Source organism: Pleurodeles waltl, chromosome 5, assembly GCF_031143425.1.
Source record: "Pleurodeles waltl isolate 20211129_DDA chromosome 5, aPleWal1.hap1.20221129, whole genome shotgun sequence".
Taxonomy (NCBI): domain Eukaryota; kingdom Metazoa; phylum Chordata; class Amphibia; order Caudata; family Salamandridae; genus Pleurodeles; species Pleurodeles waltl.
Window position 1 is genome coordinate 716,211,110 of NC_090444.1, and position 19,341 is coordinate 716,230,450.

Sequence of the window (19,341 nt, forward strand, 5' to 3'; positions counted from 1 at the left end):
TGCTTCGTCTGTAGTGGACCCACAGGGTCCGGACGTCCTTAGCGATGGCACGCCAAATATCCTTCTTCTGGTGGGCGCTGACCTAGAGGAATAGTACAGGGGAAAAGGAAAATCTTTACCCGTCCGGACCGTCATCCTCTTTGGCCCACTTTCCCACCCTTGCCCTGATGCACATACACTCACCGTCCACACATGCAGGCCTCAGTCCCCCCCCCCATTTTTCTTCCATCCACACCACTCCAAACAGGCATTGCCCATGCAGCATTCTCACAGTGTACTCACCTGTTTGTCTGGAGGACCGTACAGTTGTGTGTACTGGGGGAGGACCCCATCCACTAGTTTCTCCAACTCCTCCAAAGTGAAGGCAGGGGCCCTTTCCCCAGACACATGAGCCATTGTCGCTTCCAGACTGAAGTCACAGCAGCACTTGCAGAGTAGGTCCTCTCCTGTTGAAGGTCAGGTGTCAAGTGAGGGAACAGACAGAAAATGGCAGTCACGTCCGCGGCGGTGCATACCGTCACCGCCGGCGTACATGGTAATTGGCTTCTGGGACCCATAGGGTCCAATGTTAACCAATGCAGGACTGCGCTGCGATCTTTGACCACCTACCGCAAAGGTGTACAACGCCAGCGCAGTTACCTCTTATCCCATTGTCCCACCTTACAGGTCAGGCAGCCGCCATTTCAGAGGGTCACATGGCATTAATTTTAACTGAGTCACACCAATGTAGGCCTTGCATACACACAGTTAAAGGCACATTGCGGATTAATAAATGTGTCCAAATGACATTTTGTGATACCTCAGTGTTGGCTGACTCTCTGCTCGCTGTTCTCGTCCACAGGGCATGTCCGCTGGGGCAGGTGATGAGATGGCGGCATTCTCCAGTGTACAGACCGCTGGTGGACCTGTTGACAATGGAAGAGAGACACGTAATAGTCACCTACAGACTTGATTGTGCAACAATCCATGAACTGTGTGCCCAGTTGGAGCCAGACCTGATGTCAGCTATCTGCCATCCCACAGGGATACTCCCTCTAGTACAGGTCCTGTCAGTACTCCATTTCCTGGCAAGTGGTTCCTTTCAAACAACAGTGGCCATTGCATCAGGGATGTCCCAGCTAATTTTCTCTAACGTGTTGTCCAGAGTGTTGTCTGCCCTGCTGAAACACATGCATAGCTACGTTGTGTTCCCTCAGGTGGAGGATTTGCCCACAGTGAAAGGTGACTTCTATGACCTGGGACATATTCCCAACATCATAGGTGCCATTGATGGGACACATGTGGCTTTGGTACCCCCCGCATGAGTGAACAGGTGTACAGAAACCAGAAGAGCTACTATACGATGAATGTGCAGATGGTGTGTTTGGCGGACCAGTACATCTCCCATGTGAATGACAAATTTCCTGGCTCAGTGCATGACGCTTACATTCTGAGGAATAGCAGCATCCCTTATGTGATGGGGTAACTCCAGAGGCACCATGTGTGGCTAATAGGTGAGGACAAGGACCCTATACAGTGTGAATAGTTGTCTGGGTCTGGGGTTGTCCCTAAGGGTTAGTGTGCGTCTAACAATTGTCCCTCGACATTTGCAGGTGACTCTGGTTACCCCAACCTGTCATGGCTACTGACCCCAGTGAGAAAACCCAGGACAAGGGCAGAGGAACACTACAATGAGGCACATGGGTGAACTAGGAGGGTAATTGAACGGACCATTGGCCTCCTGAAGGCCAGGTTCCGGTGCCTCCATATGACAGGTGGTTCTCTCTATTACTCACCAAAGAAGGTGTGCCAGATCATTGTGGCCTGCTGTATGCTGCACAACCTGGCTCTGCGACGGCAGGTGCCTTTTCTGCAGGAGGATGGTCCAGCTGGTGGTCTTGTGGCAGCTGTGGAGCCTGTGGACAGTGAAGAAGAGGAGGCAGAAGAAGAGGATATCGACAACAGAAACAACATTATCCAGCAATACTTACAGTGAGACACAGGTAAGAAGATGTCACTGCCTCCCACATCTCATACTATTGTTGGAGCTAGCATACGTCTGTCATTTTCACTCAGTGTATAGACCCTGACTTGTCACTTTGCCTTTCCATTTAACAGATGTGGGTCCCACTTTGTGCCATCTGCTATATTTCCTCCAGCCCTACAGCTGTGTATCATCGATATGTGAACAATTAAATTGACATTACTATATTCCATAGTTATTGCAATTACACATTTGTGAAAGCACAGACTGACTCCAGATTGTTTTGTGATTGAAGTGTGTTTATTTCTGTGCAAATAAGTGGAGGGGGTTGTAAAATGGGCAGGGGTGATGGTGGAGGAATGTCCATGGCAGAGTCCAGTCTATTTGGTTCACAGGTGCATTGTCCAAAGGGGCATAGGAAGTGGAGCAAGGGCAGTTGATGGATGGACGGGTTGACAAAGTGGGACAGAAGGGTGACATTCAGGGGGGTCTCATTTCCTGGTGGGGGTCTTGGCAATGTTCTCTGTCTTGTTCCTGGATCTCAGGGACCGTTTGCGGGGTGGCTCTCCATGTGGAGGGGGTGGGGTGCTGGTGTTGTGTTCCTGTGGCGGTGCCTCCTGTCCACTAGGGCCGGCGGAGGTGGAGGGCTGTTCATCATCCAGGCTAGTGTCAGCGGCCCCTTGTTGTGCCACAGTGTCCCTCCTGGTGTTGACAAGGTCTTGCAGCACCCCTGCAATGGTGACCAGGGAGGTGTTAATGGACTTCAGTTCCTCCCTGATCCCCAGATAGTGTTCCTCCTGCAGACGCTGGGTCTCTTTTAACTGGGCCAGTACCGTTGCCATCGTCTCCTGGAAATGATGGTACGCTCCCATGATGTTGGAGAGGGCCTCGTGGCGAGTGGGTTCCATGGACCTGTCCTCCCCCTGTCGCACAGCAGTCCTCCCAGTTCCCCTGTTTTCCTGTTCCTCTGTCCCCTGAACCGTGTGCCCACTGCCACTGCCCCCAGGTCCCTGATTGTCTTGGGTTGGTGGGTTTGCCTGGGTTCCCTGTAGTGGTGGACACACTGCTGATTGACGTGTCCTGGGGACAGAGGGATGGGCCCGCTGGGTGGATGCTGTGGTGGTGCTTCCTCAGGGGGGAGGCTCTGTGGTGGCTTGTGCCAGTGTCAGGGGAACCGACTGTCCCGATGTTCCTGATGGGCCGGGCTGGTCTTCTTGATCCATTTGTGCAGAGTTGCTGTCATCATTGTGGGTCTCTTCTGTGGGGGGACTGGATATGTCTGGTACCTCCTGTCCGGTGACGTTGGGTAGGGGTCCTGCAGGGGTGTAAAGGCATGATTATTGCATCTGTGTGTGCCATCGTGCGCAATGGGTGAGTGACCCTGTACTCCGGCGCTTGCATTCTTGTCTAGGTCCTTGTGTGATAATTGTTTGTGGTCTGTGTGGGTATCTGTACTGGACATGCTTGGGTGATGGGTGTCCATGCATTGGTGTTACATGCAGGGCTTGGTTTTGGGATGTGTGGGTTTTGTTGGTGGGGTATCTGTGGGTTGTTGGGGTGATGGGTGTGAGGGTAAAGGTGGGAGTATGTGATGGCATGCAGGTGGGGTGGGGGGGATAAGGTAGTAAAGATATGCCTTACCAGAGTCTAATCCTCCTGCTACTCCTGCGAGGCCCTCAGGATGCAGTATTGCCAAGACTTGCTCCTCCCATGTTGTTAGTTGTGGTGGAGGAGGTGGGGGTCCACCGCTAGTCCTCTATACAGCAATCTGGTGCCTGGAGACCACGGAACGCACCTTCCCCCGTAGGTCGTTCCACCTCTTCCGGATGTCATCTCTAGTTCTTGGATGCTGTCCCACTGCGTTGACCCTGTCAACATTTCTGCGCCATAGCTCCATCTTCCTAGCAATAGAGATGTGCTGCACCTGTGATCCGAATAGCTGTGGCTCTACCCGGACGATTTCCTCCACCATGACCCTGAGCTCCTCCTCAGAGAACCTGGGGTGTCGTTGAGGTGCCATGATGTGGTGTGGGTGATGTGTGAGGTGGTGTGTGTTGTGATGTGTGAGGGGATGTGTTGTTGTGTGTTGTTTGAGGTGCGTGGATGTTGTGTGATTGATGATGTTCTGTGTCTGTGGATGCTGCTGTTGTTTAAGGTAGTGTAACTCTCTGGCCTGCTTTCAATTTCTGGTAGTAAGGGTTTGTGGGTGCTTTATATTGGATTGGGTGTGTGGGTGTGGTGTGTGTATGTGTATCAGGTGTGTGTATTTTGAATTGTCCAATGTGGTTGTGTTTTGTAAATGTGTGTGTATTTTGAGCGCAGCGGTGTGTACCGCCAATGGAATACCGCGGTTGAAAGACCGCTGCGTGGATTTGTGGGTCGTGATAGTGTGGGCGTATTCCTGTTGCCGTGACGGTGGAGGTTTTGTCATCGCCAGTTTATCACTGATCTTTGGTGTGGCGAACTTGTGTGGGTCTCTGAATTATTGCGGATTCCGAGCTGTTGGTCGTAATAGCTGTAGCGTAATTCCACCGCCGCAGCGGTGTGTTGGCGGTCTTCTGCACGGCGGTAAGTGGGATTTCCCACCAGGATTGTAATGAGGGCCATAATGTGTTTACACTCAAATAAACTGCAATTTTAAAAACTATTTAATGGCAAAGTTTGATTTTGAGTTAGAATTCTGAAAATGCGTGTTAGACCTGACAGCCTTAGGGTGGTCTTCCCACTACCTTTTGCCTTCCTCCCTCTGTTTTTCTGATCTCGTTTCTGCTTGTTTTAGGACTATGCACACTTTTCCTCTTCTGACCAGTGCTAAAGTGTTTGTGCTCTCTCCCCTAAACATGGTAACATTGGCTCCTACCCATTCAGCATATTTAATGTACCTATAAGTCACTAGTAAAGTACGCTAGATGTGCCCAGGGCTTCTAAATTAAATGCTACCAATGGGCCTGCAGCACTGATTGTGCCACCCCATAAGTAGCCCATTAACTATGCCTCCGGCCTGCCATTGCAAGGCCTGTGTGTACAGTTTCACTGCCACTTTGACTTGGCACTTAAAATTAGTTGTCAAGCCTTAAACTCCCTTTTATTATATATGCCACCCCTAAGGTAGGCCCTGGGTAGCCTATAGGGTATGGTGCTATGTCAATAAAAGGCAGGACATGTACTGGTAGTGAAAAACTCGCAAAGTCGTTTTTCACTATTGTGAAGCCTGCTTTCGTAGGCCAGCATTGGAATTGTCCTTATATACTTTTAAATGGTAATTTCTGATCTGAAAGGAGTGGCATTGTCATGTTTGGTATGGTTGGAATGGTAGTGCTAAATCCAGTTTACTGGTGAAGTTGGATTTACCATTATTATTTTAGAAATGCCACTTTTAGAAAGTAGGCATTTCTCTGCACTTACTGCTGTCTGTGCCTTACAGCCTGTCTCCAATCCACGTCTGTATCTGTGCTGGCTGACAGCTCCCCTTGTGCAGTCTACTCAGACAACCATAAACATAGGACACTCAGCTGCATCTGCATTCATCTGCATACAGATGAGTCTACCTGGGCAGGAAGGGTCGAGGGGCTCTCACTTACACTTCAAAGGCTAGTGGTCTGATCCCACTTAAAGGACTGATAACCCCCCACAGATCTCCCGGCAGACAGGACTGGGCTAAAAGGGGAACTGGTGCCCTTCACAACTACTCCTTGAAGTCTCCTCCACTTCAAAGGCGTAATTGGGTATATATACTGGGTATGTGAACTCCTAAAATCAGACACTTCCGGACCCACAACTGAACTCAGCCAGTAAGATTGCAGTTTCCCAAAGGACTCATCTGGACTGCTTTTCTGGAAGGATTGCTCTTTTGCTTGTTGACCTGCTGCCTGCTGCTCCCTCACTCTGCGGGAAGGAATTTGCCTTCCCACCACAAGTGGTCTCCAAGGGCTTGTCAGCTTGCCTCCTGTTAGAAGTCTCAGGGGCATCAAAGACTTCACCTAAGGAAGTAAATACACCCCAAAGGAAAAATCAACACAACTCTTGCAAAAATGATGCAGTGCCTGTCTCATGGCTGAAAAATCACTGCAGCACCTACAGAATAGATGCAGCGCCTGTTTTTATTGCAGTGCTATCATCATAGGGCATCTAGATGTTCCACCCATCATCCTTGGGTGTCAATTTGTCATCAACCCCTGTGCTGCAGTAAGGAACCAAGGCTGTGTCCCCGGAAATTGTCGCATCAATTTGCCTGTGAGGAAAGATGCTTCGCCATGCTGGAAAAATCGACACATCGCTTGCCTTTCCGACTCCTCACCTCGTCTGCGGCCACCAGTATCTTAATTTTTGATGCATTCCAGATACCTTGTGCAAAAGAGATACACCCATTCATTCCTATGGATTAAGTCTTACTTAAAACTCCAAAAGTGATATCTTGACTTGTGCATAATGGATTTTTTTTATTTGGCCTTGTTTTACTCAGATATTACCTATTTTTCAAACTGGCATGGAGTACATTTTGTGATGTTTTCACTGTGTTACTGTATGAGTTATTTCACAAATATTTTACACATTGCCTTCTAAGTTAAGCCTGTCTGCTCTGTGCCAAGCTACCAGAGGGTGATCAAAGGATAATTAAGGCTGTGTTGTGACTTACCCTGGCCACGACTGTTGTCCCTACTTGGACAGGGTGCATACCTCTACCAACTAGAGACCCAATTTCTTACATTGGTGATTAGCTGTGAGGGTAGGACTTGTGTTTTTGCAGTGCCATAGAATATCTACGTGTACACTACCTACTCACATTTAAAGACCATTTCATCCTATACATCATGTCTCTGGCTGGTTCTACAAGTTGAGCTATGGAGTTTGAGCTGGCCAAGCTGGAGGAATGCAGTTAGCCAGTTGAAAAGCTTTTGCAAAGGAATGGCAGTACCTGCCTGATAAGCCACCAAGAAGGTGGAGTTTTCAATGGCGCTGAGGGCCTAGGCAGAGTCCCGCTCCCAAGAGGATTATGAGTGGGAGGAGCCTGTGAATGGCTGTTCCAAGGAGCAGCAGTTGAGAGGGAGACCGCTGGATTTGTGCTACATGTGATGGCAGGATGCAGTGTCCCTAGTATTAGCTTGTCCTCAGAGGAAAGGAGACAGGAAAGATGAAGGAAAGTACCATCTTCCTTGGCATGTTACCCCCATTTTACCTGTATCTCAGTATGTTTTTGCTGTCTCACTGGGATCCTGCTGGTCAGGACCCCAGTGCTCATAGTTTATGGTCTAATGTGTGTGTCTGTATAGTGCTAGACTGTGTCACTGAGGCTCTGCTAATCAGAACCTCAGTGTGTATGCTCTCTCTGCTTTTAAATTTGTCACTGTAGGCTAGTGACTTAATTTACCAATTTCAATTGGCACACTGGACCCCCCTTATAAGTCCCTAGTATTTCGTACCTAGGTACCCAGGGCATTGGGGTTCCAGGAGATCCATATGGGCTGCAGCATTTATTTTGCCACCCAAAGGGAGCTCAGACAAACCCTTGCACAGGCCTGCCATTGCAGCCTGTGCGAAATAACTCACATATTGTTTCACAGCCATTTTCACTGCACTTAAGTAACTTATAAGTCACCTATATGTCTAACCTTCACTTGTTGAAGGTTAGGTGCAAAGTTACTAAGTGTGAGGGCACCCTTGCATTAGCAAAGGTGCGCCCACATAGTTCAGGGTCATTTAACGGGACTTTGTGAGTGAGAGGACGCCATTACACGTGTGCCCTACATATAGGTCAATACCTATATGTAGCTTCACAATGGTAAGTCCGAATATGGCCATTTAACATGTCTAAGATCATGGAATTGTCTCCCCATTCCAAATATGGTATTGGGGAGCCAATTCCATGCATCCTTGGGAATCCACCATGGACCCCCAGTACTGCCAAACCAGCTCTCTGAGGCTTGCACTGCAGCTACAGCTGCTGCCACCTCACAGACAGGTTTCTGCCCTCCTGAGGGATTGAGCAGCTCATTCGCAGGAAGGCAGAACAATGCATTTCCTTTAGGAGAGGGGTGTTACACCCTCTCCCATTGGAAATAGGTGTTACAGGCATGGGAGGGGTATTCTCCCAGAGCCTCTGGAAATGCTTTGAAGGGCACAAACAGTGCCCTCCTTGCGTAATCCAGTCTACACCGGTTCAGGGACCCCCAGTCCCTGCTCTGGCACGAAATTGAACAAAAGAAAGGGAAGTGACCACTCCCCTGTCCATCACCACCCCAGGGGCTCCTGAGCTACTCCTGAGTGTCCCTGGCATTAGCTATCTTGGATTCCAAGGTGTGGGGACACTCTGGAGACCTCTGAGTGGCCAATGCCAGCAGGAGACGTCAGAGACCCCTCCAGATAGGTGCATACCTTGGTAGGTAGCCAATATCCCTTTCAGGGCTATTTAGGGTGTCTCCTCTGGATGTTTTCTCAGATTCGGTTTGCAAGATTCCTCCAGGACTTCTCTGCATCCTCTGCTTCAGCTTCTGACTGACGGATCAACCGCAGACTGCTCCAGGAACCTCTGTAACTGCAACAAAGTATCCAGGACGACTCCTGTGACCTGCAACTTCAGCTCCAGCCAGCAATTGCAACAGTTTCCAAGGTGTGCATGCTCTGAGGACTGCCTGTCTTCACCCTGCACTAGAAGAACCAAAGGAATCTCCTATGGAGTGATGGAGTCACTTCCCTGCTTCAGCAGGCACCTCTCTGCAGCGACAACCGGTACTCCGGTACTCCTCTCCCGTTGAGGAGCGTGATCCCTGGAACACAGGTGGTTGACCAAAGTGACCCTGATTGTCCAAAGGTCCAGCTGTCCAAATTTGGTGGAGGTAAGAGCTTGCCTGCCCATGCTGCAACAGTACCCCTGTGCACCATGTCTTCTGCAGCTCCTTGGGCTTCTGTGCACGTCTTCCAAAAGATCTTCGTGCACAGCACAGCTTAGGTCCCCAGCACTCCATCCTGCAACGCACAGCTCCCTGAGTTGTTCTCCAGCGGCGTGGGATCCTCTAGTGTAGTGCTGCGCCGACCACACTTTGCATCTCCTATGTCACCGTGTTCTGGGACTTCCGTAGGTGCTGCCTGGTCTTCTGAGGGCTCTCTGAAGTGCCTAGAGCCCCCTCTATCTCCTTTGTCTGAGTTGAGACCCACAGGTCCCTCCTGGGTCCAGGCAGCTCCTCTTTGACGCAAACCTTGAACTTGCTTTAACCAAGGCTTGTTGGCGGAATCCAACTACGCAAACAGCCTGCTTCCAACAACTTGACGTGGAACATCTCTTGCACCAAGCAGGAACCAAGCAGCTATCTTCTTTGGTGCATTTCTGTACTTTTCTTCCAACCACAGAATCCTGTTTTGCACCTTCTTCCAGGTTGGCAGGCACTCCTGTTCTTCCTGGACTATTCTTTGACTTCAGGACTTGTTCTCCTCTCTCCACAGGTCTTCAGGTTAAGGAATCCATCATTTGTTGCTTGCAGTCTAGCTTGGTTCATGCATAATTCTTCATCTCGACTTGTAGTGTGTTCTGAGGAAACTTGCTGTACTTTACTCCTGCTTTCCTGGGCTCTGGGGTGGGGTGGGGTACTTTACTTACCTTTGGTGTTTTCCTACACTCCCAGTGCCCCTCTACACACTACACTAGCCTAGGGGGGAATTCAACATTCGCATTCAACTATTTTAGTATATGGTTTGTGTGGCCCCTAGGCCTATTGCAATCTAATGTATTTTCTACTGTTTGCACTATTCTATGACTGTTTACATACCTGAGCTTGGATACTAGTGTATATATTGTGTATAATACTTACCTCCAGAAGGAGTATTGCCTCTAAGATATTTTTGGCCTTGTGTCACTAAAATAAAGTACTTTTATTTTTTGTAACACTGAGTATTGTCTTTCATTGTGTATAAGTACTGTGTAACTATAGTGGTATTGCAGGAGCTTTGCATGTCTCCTAGTTCAGCCTTGGCTGCTCTGCTACAGCTACCCCTAGATAGCCTAAGCTGCTAGAACACTGCCTACATTTCACTAATAAGGGAGAACTGGGCTTGGTATAAGGTGGAAGTACCTTAGGTACCCACTACAAACCAGGCCATCCTCCTACAGATCGTCCCAGCTAGTTTTGGGGTGCCAAAAGCCCACAAGTGTGTCAATACTTCCAAGTATAGGCAGTGGATCACCATTATTGAGCAATGGGGGGAGGCTCTGCGTGACACAGGAGCCAGCATGAAACCGTCAAGTGTCAGCTGGTGTCTGCAGAGCAGGTCCTACTGAAAACATTACACCAAGTCATACCCGTCGACAATTATGAGAGCCATCTACCAGTTGCTCTGGTGCCTTTTGAGTGTGTGAGGGGGTGACTAGTACTCTGAAAGTTGCTGTGAGCCTTGCCAAGCCTGTAGGTTGTCGGTTGTCAATAACCTGGAGCACAGTCCTGGGGGGAGGTAGAGCTCAGGTCTCACTTGGAGATGATGGGATTGCCTGAGCGGGTCTGTATGATCACAGGGTCCATGGCTGCCCTGGGAGGGAGTCAATGGCATCTGGAGCCTGGAACAATGGTCCAGACAGCTGCCAAGGAGAGGGGTAAAGGGTGTGGGAAATCAGTCCCTGAAGTTCCCCTGGGGAGGTTGACGGGTGACTGAGGAGGAGCCCCCTGAGCCAACCGGGGAGGACATTGCCACCCTAGATCATCTACCTGAGCTTGCTGGCTGGCAAGTTTAGGGTGGGCCCATCAGTGAGGAATTCTGCACTTTTGAGGGCTTGAGGCGACAGGCCTCAGCCTATTCAGAAGTTGAAGCCTATAGGGGGTCACCTAATATACTGAGAGAATGATCTCATCTACAGCCAACCTAAGGCTCTGGGTACTGGGGCAACCCGTGTGCTGGTGGTCCCACAGTGTTACTGGGCCTTCTTACTGGGTTTGGCTCACGACATACCCCTGGCTGGACACTTAGGGCAAGACAAAACCTTCACCAGGGTTGCTGCCGACTTTTACTGACCCAGAATAAATACAGCCTCAGATATATTCTGCAGGTCCTGCCTCACATGCCAGACCAGTGAGAATTCAGAAAAAAAGCTGAAAGCTACTCTGATCCCAGTTCCCATTGTTGGCACCCCCTTTGAAAGGGTGGGCATTGACGTCATTGGTCCATTGGACCCCAAGGCACCTCTAGGCAACAGATTCATCCTCATCTCTGTGGACCTTGCCACACGTTACCCAGAGTCAATCGCTCTGATGATGGTGACTGCACCTGTGGTGACCGGAACTCTGATGAGGATTGTTAGAAATTAGGTTTCTGGTTGGCTAGGGTATGCATCTAAGCCAGGCAGAACCCACCCACTATAGTCAGGGCAAGGGAGTTATACACCGAAGATAACCCATGCTTACCCCTACAGTAGTTTGGCATGAGCAGTCAGGCCTATCCTAGAGGCAATGTGTAAAGCATTTTCACAGCCCACACAACACACGTGACGCACTATCCCCACCACAAAGGAAACACAACACCAAGTTATGTAAAAGTAAACCTTATTGTGCACAACACTATTAGACCAACCACAACATGTCAGTAGTACCCTGCTACCCAAACAGCTGTCAGCACATTACACAGCCAGCAGTAGACACATAAAACACATAGGTTACTGATTATTCAGCAACGTAAGCGGTAGTCAGGAAAACATTACTAAAGAAATGCCCTAGATTCATCCTAATGCCCATAACAGGAACATCAGAGAACACATGGCAAGTCATAAGAACATATCACTCTAGCTGCACAAATCATAAGGGGATGAATGACCATTGCTGCAATAACAGACAACCCCAAGGGTTGACCTCACACAACAGCAGGACTGCATATGTCATTTGGCAGTATTCTTAGGTGTGCCACAAACCTGAAGCAATGCAGGCCAAATGGGCACATCCAAACCACAATATCGGAGATCCTGCTCTCCGGTTGTAGTATCTGGTGTGTCGCAAAGTTAATGCTGGCAGGAACTGGGACCTCCATCAAGGATAACCCCCCTCGGCCTGCTTATGGCTGCCTCACTGACCAGTGTAGGCAGAGAGGGGGAAGCCCAGCAGGAATGGGGGACCTCTGATGAGGTTGCCACCCCGCCAGCGAGCCACCACAACAGAAAGAGGGGGCAGCAAGCTCCTGTTGCTGCCCGTGAGCCACGCTTGGGGCTCAAGATGATGAGGTGACCTCTCGGGTCCCCACGATACTGGGCTGAATCTTCTGGCAGCCGCTCACCTCCGGACGAGAGCGGCTACTTGCTCCAGCAGCACACCCCTCTTGGAGCGCATAACTCGGCCTCTGGCTCTGAGGCCTGACCTGAATCCTCTGGCGTCACTCGTCCTGGGAGTAGTTCCCACTTGTGCCCCAGGGGCACTTTCCCCAACGCTCCTGTGCTCTGGGGGGGGACCAACCAAAGAGCGCACTCCGTGTGTGTCTGATTTCCTAAATCCGCCCGGGTCGCGGCGGTGAGCCTCCCTCCAGGCACATGGACAAAGCTCTCACCTTGCGCTTTGTCCCAGATAAATCAAAGCGCTCTCGTAGCACTGAGAATAAATCAAGTACAGCGCTCTCCAAGCGCTCCAATCAAAGGAAGAAAAGTGCTTCTCATGTGTTACGAAAATAACTGAAGGAGCGCTTTCAGGTGCTTGAGTAATGTAGGAACGAGGCGCTTCTCAAGGCCCTTTAGCAAATGAAGATCAGTGCTCACCAGGAGCTTTTATCCAACAATGGTGGCTTCAAGCACAACACTGTCCTCGTGCTAGGAAGCCAAGGGTGGCAGAGGGCAGGGGCCACAGCACCCAGCCTCTAGAGACACAAAAGGAAGCACAGGGCGCAGGACCCAGCAACAGGCCAGCACAGGGGGGGATGCAGTCAGTGGCAGTTCCTCCTAGTGACCCAGCAGGTCAGAACAGCAGCAGCAGCCCAAGGTGGTTCCTGGTGAGTCCCTCCAGCAGCATTCTGTGTCTAGTTCCAAGTAGGTTTCTTGCTCACTGGTGTCTCCCTTTGTGGAGAGAAGTCCCCTGTACTTATACTCTGTTTTGCACTGTGTTAACACAGAGGGGGAGAGGAGGTTCCAACCAGTTACAACTGGTTCCAGGAGTGTCCCCTCTCTCCTCCAGAATAGGCTTCAAGCATTAGTTGGGGGTAAACAAGCCCTTTGTGTGAGGCCAGGGCATAGCCTTTACAGATGCATGACTGCCCCGTCTCCCCTTCTCTCGGCCCAGAAACACCATTCAATATGTAGATGCACCTCTGTGACACATCCACCCTCCCTGTGTACAGGCATGTTAGAAATGGGGTCTCTAGTTGGCAGTGGTATACTCCCTTTTCTAAGTAGGGCCGACAATCCTAGTCAGGGTAAGTCACACACAATCCAAATTATCCTGTGCCCACCCTCTGGTAGCTTAGCACTGAGCAGTCAGGCTTAACTTAGAAGGCAATGTTTAAAGTATTTGTGCAATAAATCATGCAATAACACAGTGAAAACATCACAAAAATACACCACACAGGTTTAGAAAAATATACGATATTTATTTGAGTAAATTAAGGTCAAAACAATCATGATTAGATAAGCACCAGTTGAAATATCACTTTTGCCATGATCAGAGTCTTAAGTCTTTAAAAATCAACAAATGTCTCTTGTGAGCACGAAGTACCTGGTATGTGGCAAACTTAAATGCATGAAGATCGCAGAGGAGGAGATGGGTGGAAAAAGGAAGGTGTGCGTCGGATTTCCTGATGCGCACAGATGATGCATCACTTCTTCCCATGCTGCAAGGGTTTTGCGTCAATTTCCAGCACGCAATCATGGATTCTCACTGCGATTCGGGGTCTTTTGACACCCAGGGACGATGCGCGGAAATCCTGTCCATGCAGGAGGAAATCACAGGTGCTGTGTTGATCCGGTGTGGTGATGCGTCAGAGTTTCTGTCGCATGGCAGGTGCTGCGTCAATTCCTCACACAGGAAGTCAGACTGCGTCCTTCCGGCTCAGCGATGCATTGATCCATTATGGCTGTGCGTAGAAGTTCTGGCCGCAACACAGGTACTTCATCGATCTCCCCTCCGGGAGCGGGGCTAGGTCGTTCCGGTTTGGCAATGCGATGATTCTTTCACCGCTGGGCAGGCTGTGCGTCGATTCCAGTAGGCAATTTTTGCTGCACAAGGGGCTTCCTTGAATGAGAGAAGTCTTTTTGGCCGTGAGCCTTCAGGAACAGGAGCCAAGCTCAATCCAAGCCCTTGGAGTGCAGTTCTCAGCAGAGCCAGAGGCCAGCAAGGCAGCAGGGCAACAGCAAGGCAGCAATCCTTCACAGCAAAGCAGTCCAGGTGAGTCCTTTGGCCAGGCAGGCAGGCATCTCCTCTTGGAAGGTTGCAAGATCTGATTCAGAGTGTCTGTCCCAGGAAGTGTCTGAGTTGGTGGCGTCAGGGACCCAGGTTATATACCCAAAAGTTCCTTAGATGAAAGGGAGACTTCAAAGAGTAGTTTTGAAGTGCACAAGGTCCCCTTTCAGTACAGGCCTGTCTGCCAGTGTCCCATTAGGGGGTTTGGCAGTCTATTGTGTGAGGGCATGTAAGTTTCAGGCCCCTCCACCCTTCCAGCACAGGAAGACCTATTCAGTATGCAGATTTGACTGAGTATCCTGTGTTTGTGGTTGTCTGGGTGAAATGCACAAGGAAGCTGTCAACCATTCCAACCCAGACGTGGATTAAAGACAGGCTGTAAGGCACAGAAGATGGATTTTAAGTGCAGAGAAATGCTCTCTTTCTAAAAGTGGAATTTCTAAAATAGCAATATAAAATCCAACCTCCCCATTAAGCAGGATTTGGTATTATCATTCTGGCCATACTAAACATTACCCATTTACCCTTTTCTGATCAAAGTATACCACTCAAACAGTATATGAGGTTAGCCCTAATGTTAGCCTATGAAAGGAGCAGGCCTCAAAGTAGTGGAAAACAAATTTAGGAGTTTTCCACTACAAGGACATTTAAAACACACATGTACATGTCCTGCCTTTTACCTACACAGCACCCTGCCCTATGGGTTACCTAGGGCCTACCTTAGGGGTGACCTATATGTAGAAAAAGGGAAGTTTAAGGCTTGGCAAGTACTTTTAAATGGCAAGTCAAAGTGGCAGGGAAAATGCACACACAGGCCTTGCAATGGCAGGCCTGAGACATGGTTAAGGGGCTACTTATGTGGGTGGCACAACCAGTGCTGCAGGTCCACTAGTAGCATTCAATGGAAAGGCCCTGGGCACAGGTAGTGCACTTTTCTAGGGACTTACAAGTAGATCACCTATGCCAACTGGGTATGAACCAATCATACCATGTTTTAAGGGAGAGAGCATATTCACTTTAGCACTGGTTAGCAGTGGTAAAGTGTGCAGAGTCCTAAAACCAGCAAAAACAGTGTCAGAAAAGTGGAGGGAGGCAGGAAAAAAGTTGGGGGGTGACCATCCTAAGCCTGTCAGGTCTAACAAGGCTGTCTGAAAAGTATGCACAAAGTTTAGGTGTCATTCTGCCCAGACGTGGATTGCAGTCAAGCTGCAAATCACTAGAGTCATAAGCACAGAGAAATGTTCACTTTCACTTTCTAGAAGTGGCATTTCTGTAATCTTTATAAAAAATCCACCTACACCATTAAGCAGCATTTCTTCCTGCCATTACAACCATACCAAACATGCCTAAGCTACCCCTCATAAATCATACAATATTCCCTAATCATAAGGCAGGGCATTTCAAATGCAATCCTATGAGAAGGCGGCACTCACAGCAGTGAGAAACCAAATAGGCTGTTTGTCACTGCCAGGACAGGCCCCACACCCAGGCACACGTCCTGCCTCCTACAAACATAGCACCCTGCCCATAGGGCTAGCTAGGGCCTACCTTAGGTGTGACTTACATGTAGTAAAAAGGGAGTTCTGGGCCTGGAAAGTAAATTTAGATGCCAGGTCCCTGTGGCAGTAAACTGTGCATGCAGGTCCTGCGCTAGCAAGCCTGAGACAGGTTTGAAAGGCTACTTCTGTGGATGGCACAAGTAGTGCTGCAGGCCCACTGGTAGCATTTATTTACTGGCCCTGGGTATAGGGATACCACTGTAGAAGGGATTTACAGTTCAATTAAATTTGCCAATTAGGCGTAAGCCAATCATACCAACATGCACTTATATCGTACAGCGTACAACATACAATAGTCATTCTCAGGACCACTACAAACAGGAGGAAGTATTACGACAAAATCTTTTCAAACATAGGCTGCCACGTTCACAGCAACCTAACTATTGGTAACATTTACAGAGTAACAGCGCATAAAATCATAATTAAAAAAACATGCAAATGAACAAGTTCAAAGGCAGAGACATTCACAGATTAAAAGAACTGGCAAAAACAATTACTGGTGCCAAACCATGCACTATTGACATGAACTTTAATATACAGCACAATTTAAAATGTTTCATGTAAAGTGCAACAAGCAAATGACACAAAATTCTTCTCAGATAATACATCTCAGCTAGCACAGGCATTCGCTATATAGCTACATATAGCGTCTTTTTTAACACCAGACTGTGCAAAGTTGGAAAAAAACTTGGGTGAACAGCACATTTTCATGCGCAAATGCGAGTCTCCAGAAAGCAATCTCAGAACTGGAATAGTGCTGGGTGGAGTAGGTGCTTTAAAACAAGGTAAGTCTAGAATATGCAGTACAGTACAAATTGTCTAAGCACCCACTAGGGCTTTGCATATAATGGTCCACATCCAGCCCAGAAACTTTGCCACAGCAGATGCATAGAGAGCTTTAGCATCAGATTGTGAATTTATCATAGCTGTTGAGCAGTTTCTTGTGCCTAAAGTTTGGCAGACCGACCTGATGCAGGTCTGTTTTAGATGAGAATAAGCCGCGCAAACTAACAATACTTTGGCAACATTTTCTTTATACCTTTTAGACCTCTGGCAAATCAGTGAGGACTCAACTTGCTATGACTATTTTGTGGTGAGCGTCATAAGTGGGGAAGAGCCTAATTTGAACTGCACATATAATTTCCTATCTCAGGGATTAGTTATGCAGTACAGATAGTTTTCATACAGAGGATTTGACTTGAACCACACAAAATTCATAGTAAGGGACCCTTTGGAACTGTTATCAAACTCTTCTTTGGCCACCCAATGCCAATATAATTTCTTCATATTTTTTTTTCGAGGGAGTCAGCTAACACAGCGTATGCACCCAATAACTCGTCAGGCCTAGGGAGGACAGCACCTTTCTTTGTTTTTACACCACTCAATATTATGAAACCTAACTAGTCTGATTACATCCTGAGGGGCCACTGCATAGTTAGCTAATTCTGGAGTAGATCTAAGTCTCTGCAAAAACAAGGTAGGTCTGAAACTTGCTTTTCAGCAAATTTATTTTCTGCTTTTAGAATCATAGATCTGCAATGGGGGCGCTATAAGTTTACCACATGCGATATTATACTCCTTCAAGATAGCGTCCGATATTGGTTTGTGTTTAATAGTTGCTTTCTCTATGTGATGTTTCCATGACATACCAGATGATAATTTGATGCCCACAGACTCAAAAGCATCCACCCTTTCAAGTTCCTCCCCACCCAAGTAAATTTTCCCTCTATGTGATTTGTAATGGTTTATTAACATACATTTTCTCTTGGTTGTGTTAACCTCTGGACCTCCTAACAAGCAAAACTACTCAAAGCGTAAAAATAAAGTTTGCAGCCCTTTTGGGGTTTGAGACACATTGTTAGCAAACAATCGTGTGTAAACCCTAACGTTGGACAAGGACAGTGCATCTGCAGGTACGGCCGGAAGAAATTGCACTACTTCGTTCAAATAAAGGGAGAACAGGCTAGAAGCAAATACACACTCCTGCCGGGCTCTCTTCCTGATCAGAATTAGATTCGTAAGCTGCCCCTGTTCCCTCCAGCAAACACTGGCATGATTGTCCTCATTAAACAGAACAATGATCAACAGTATATTAGGGCCAATTCCCATCTGCCATAGCACTTGCCACTGCTTTTGCCAAGGGACCAAATCAAATGCAGTCTTCAGGTCAACAAAGGCCACATATTGGTGACCACTGCCTATAAGCCCAATTTTCCAGCATAATAAAATAAAATACCTGGTCCACAGTCCTAGTTTTTTCCCTGAAACCTGCTTGAAAAGGGGAAAGTATTTGCCCTTCTTCAATCCATATGTGTATTTTGTCTAAAACAATCCGGCAAAAAAACTTCTGTATCTAGTCAATCAGACTAATTGGTGTATAGCTAGATGGAATGGCTACTTTCATTTTTTTCTTTAGATACGTACCACCTCAGCGCCTTTCGATGACTTAGAGGTAGGTGCTCCCTTGCCTATAGTGTTGCTTAGTAATAAAATGTACTCAGCCCGTTTTGCTTTGTCAAAAAGATAGATATCATTGGGGATGCGATCAGGTCTGGGTGCTTTCCCCTGTACAATAGCACATTTAGCAAGTACTACATCCTGAATATCAAATGTCCCCACAAGGTCTGCTGCTCTATATTAGTAGAGCCCTTGCCTTCTCTAGTACTATCTATTAGGTCATCAACATACAAAGACTCCAAGTGCTTGGCCTACACAAGTTGTAATATGATTTACTGGTTGGGCTACCGCATCATCTCTTCCCCAAGTTACTAGTGACCAACATTTGGTCATGTCTCTCTCCTGACAAGAAGATGAGAGATCACACCACCTTTGTTCTTCCCAATTCCGCTTAGCTTTTACTTGGGCATGTTTGTAGGCCTTAAACAAAGTGAGAGTTTGATTTATGTTTTTGTTCTTAATAGTTAATGTGAGTTTGGATTTAAATTTCCTGCACTCAGGGTTGTGCCAGAATGTATTTTATGTCTTCTTCTATTAGTGTTAAGCACAAGGAAGTGGGCAATTAGCTGATTAAAGAAACTTGAATGGATGCTTATGACTTCCTGAGGAGTATGCCTGAGCTCCATGGAAGCTTCAAATTTTGCTAATGCACTTCACAGATCATTCTCAATAGTGTAAAACATCCTTTTGCACGGTCAAGTGGCTCCATTGAAGGTGATGTCTATTATTAGCTATCTTAACATCCTTCATAGCACAACGAGATTGGAGATCAGAAGTAAATTTCACCTAATAAGAGCTCATGCAAAGACTTAGGGTTTATGATTACATTCAATTCTACTTTCCACGACCATATCATCTACACATTACCACAACCTTAGCTCAAGCTTAGGTCAATTAGTATGTAGTCTATACAGCTTACATGGTAATGTTTATTATAGGTGGCTGCCCCTCTGTCAGAACGTGTTCTACCATTTAGTGCCCTTAATCCATGTTCTAATATAAGGGCTTTAAGCTG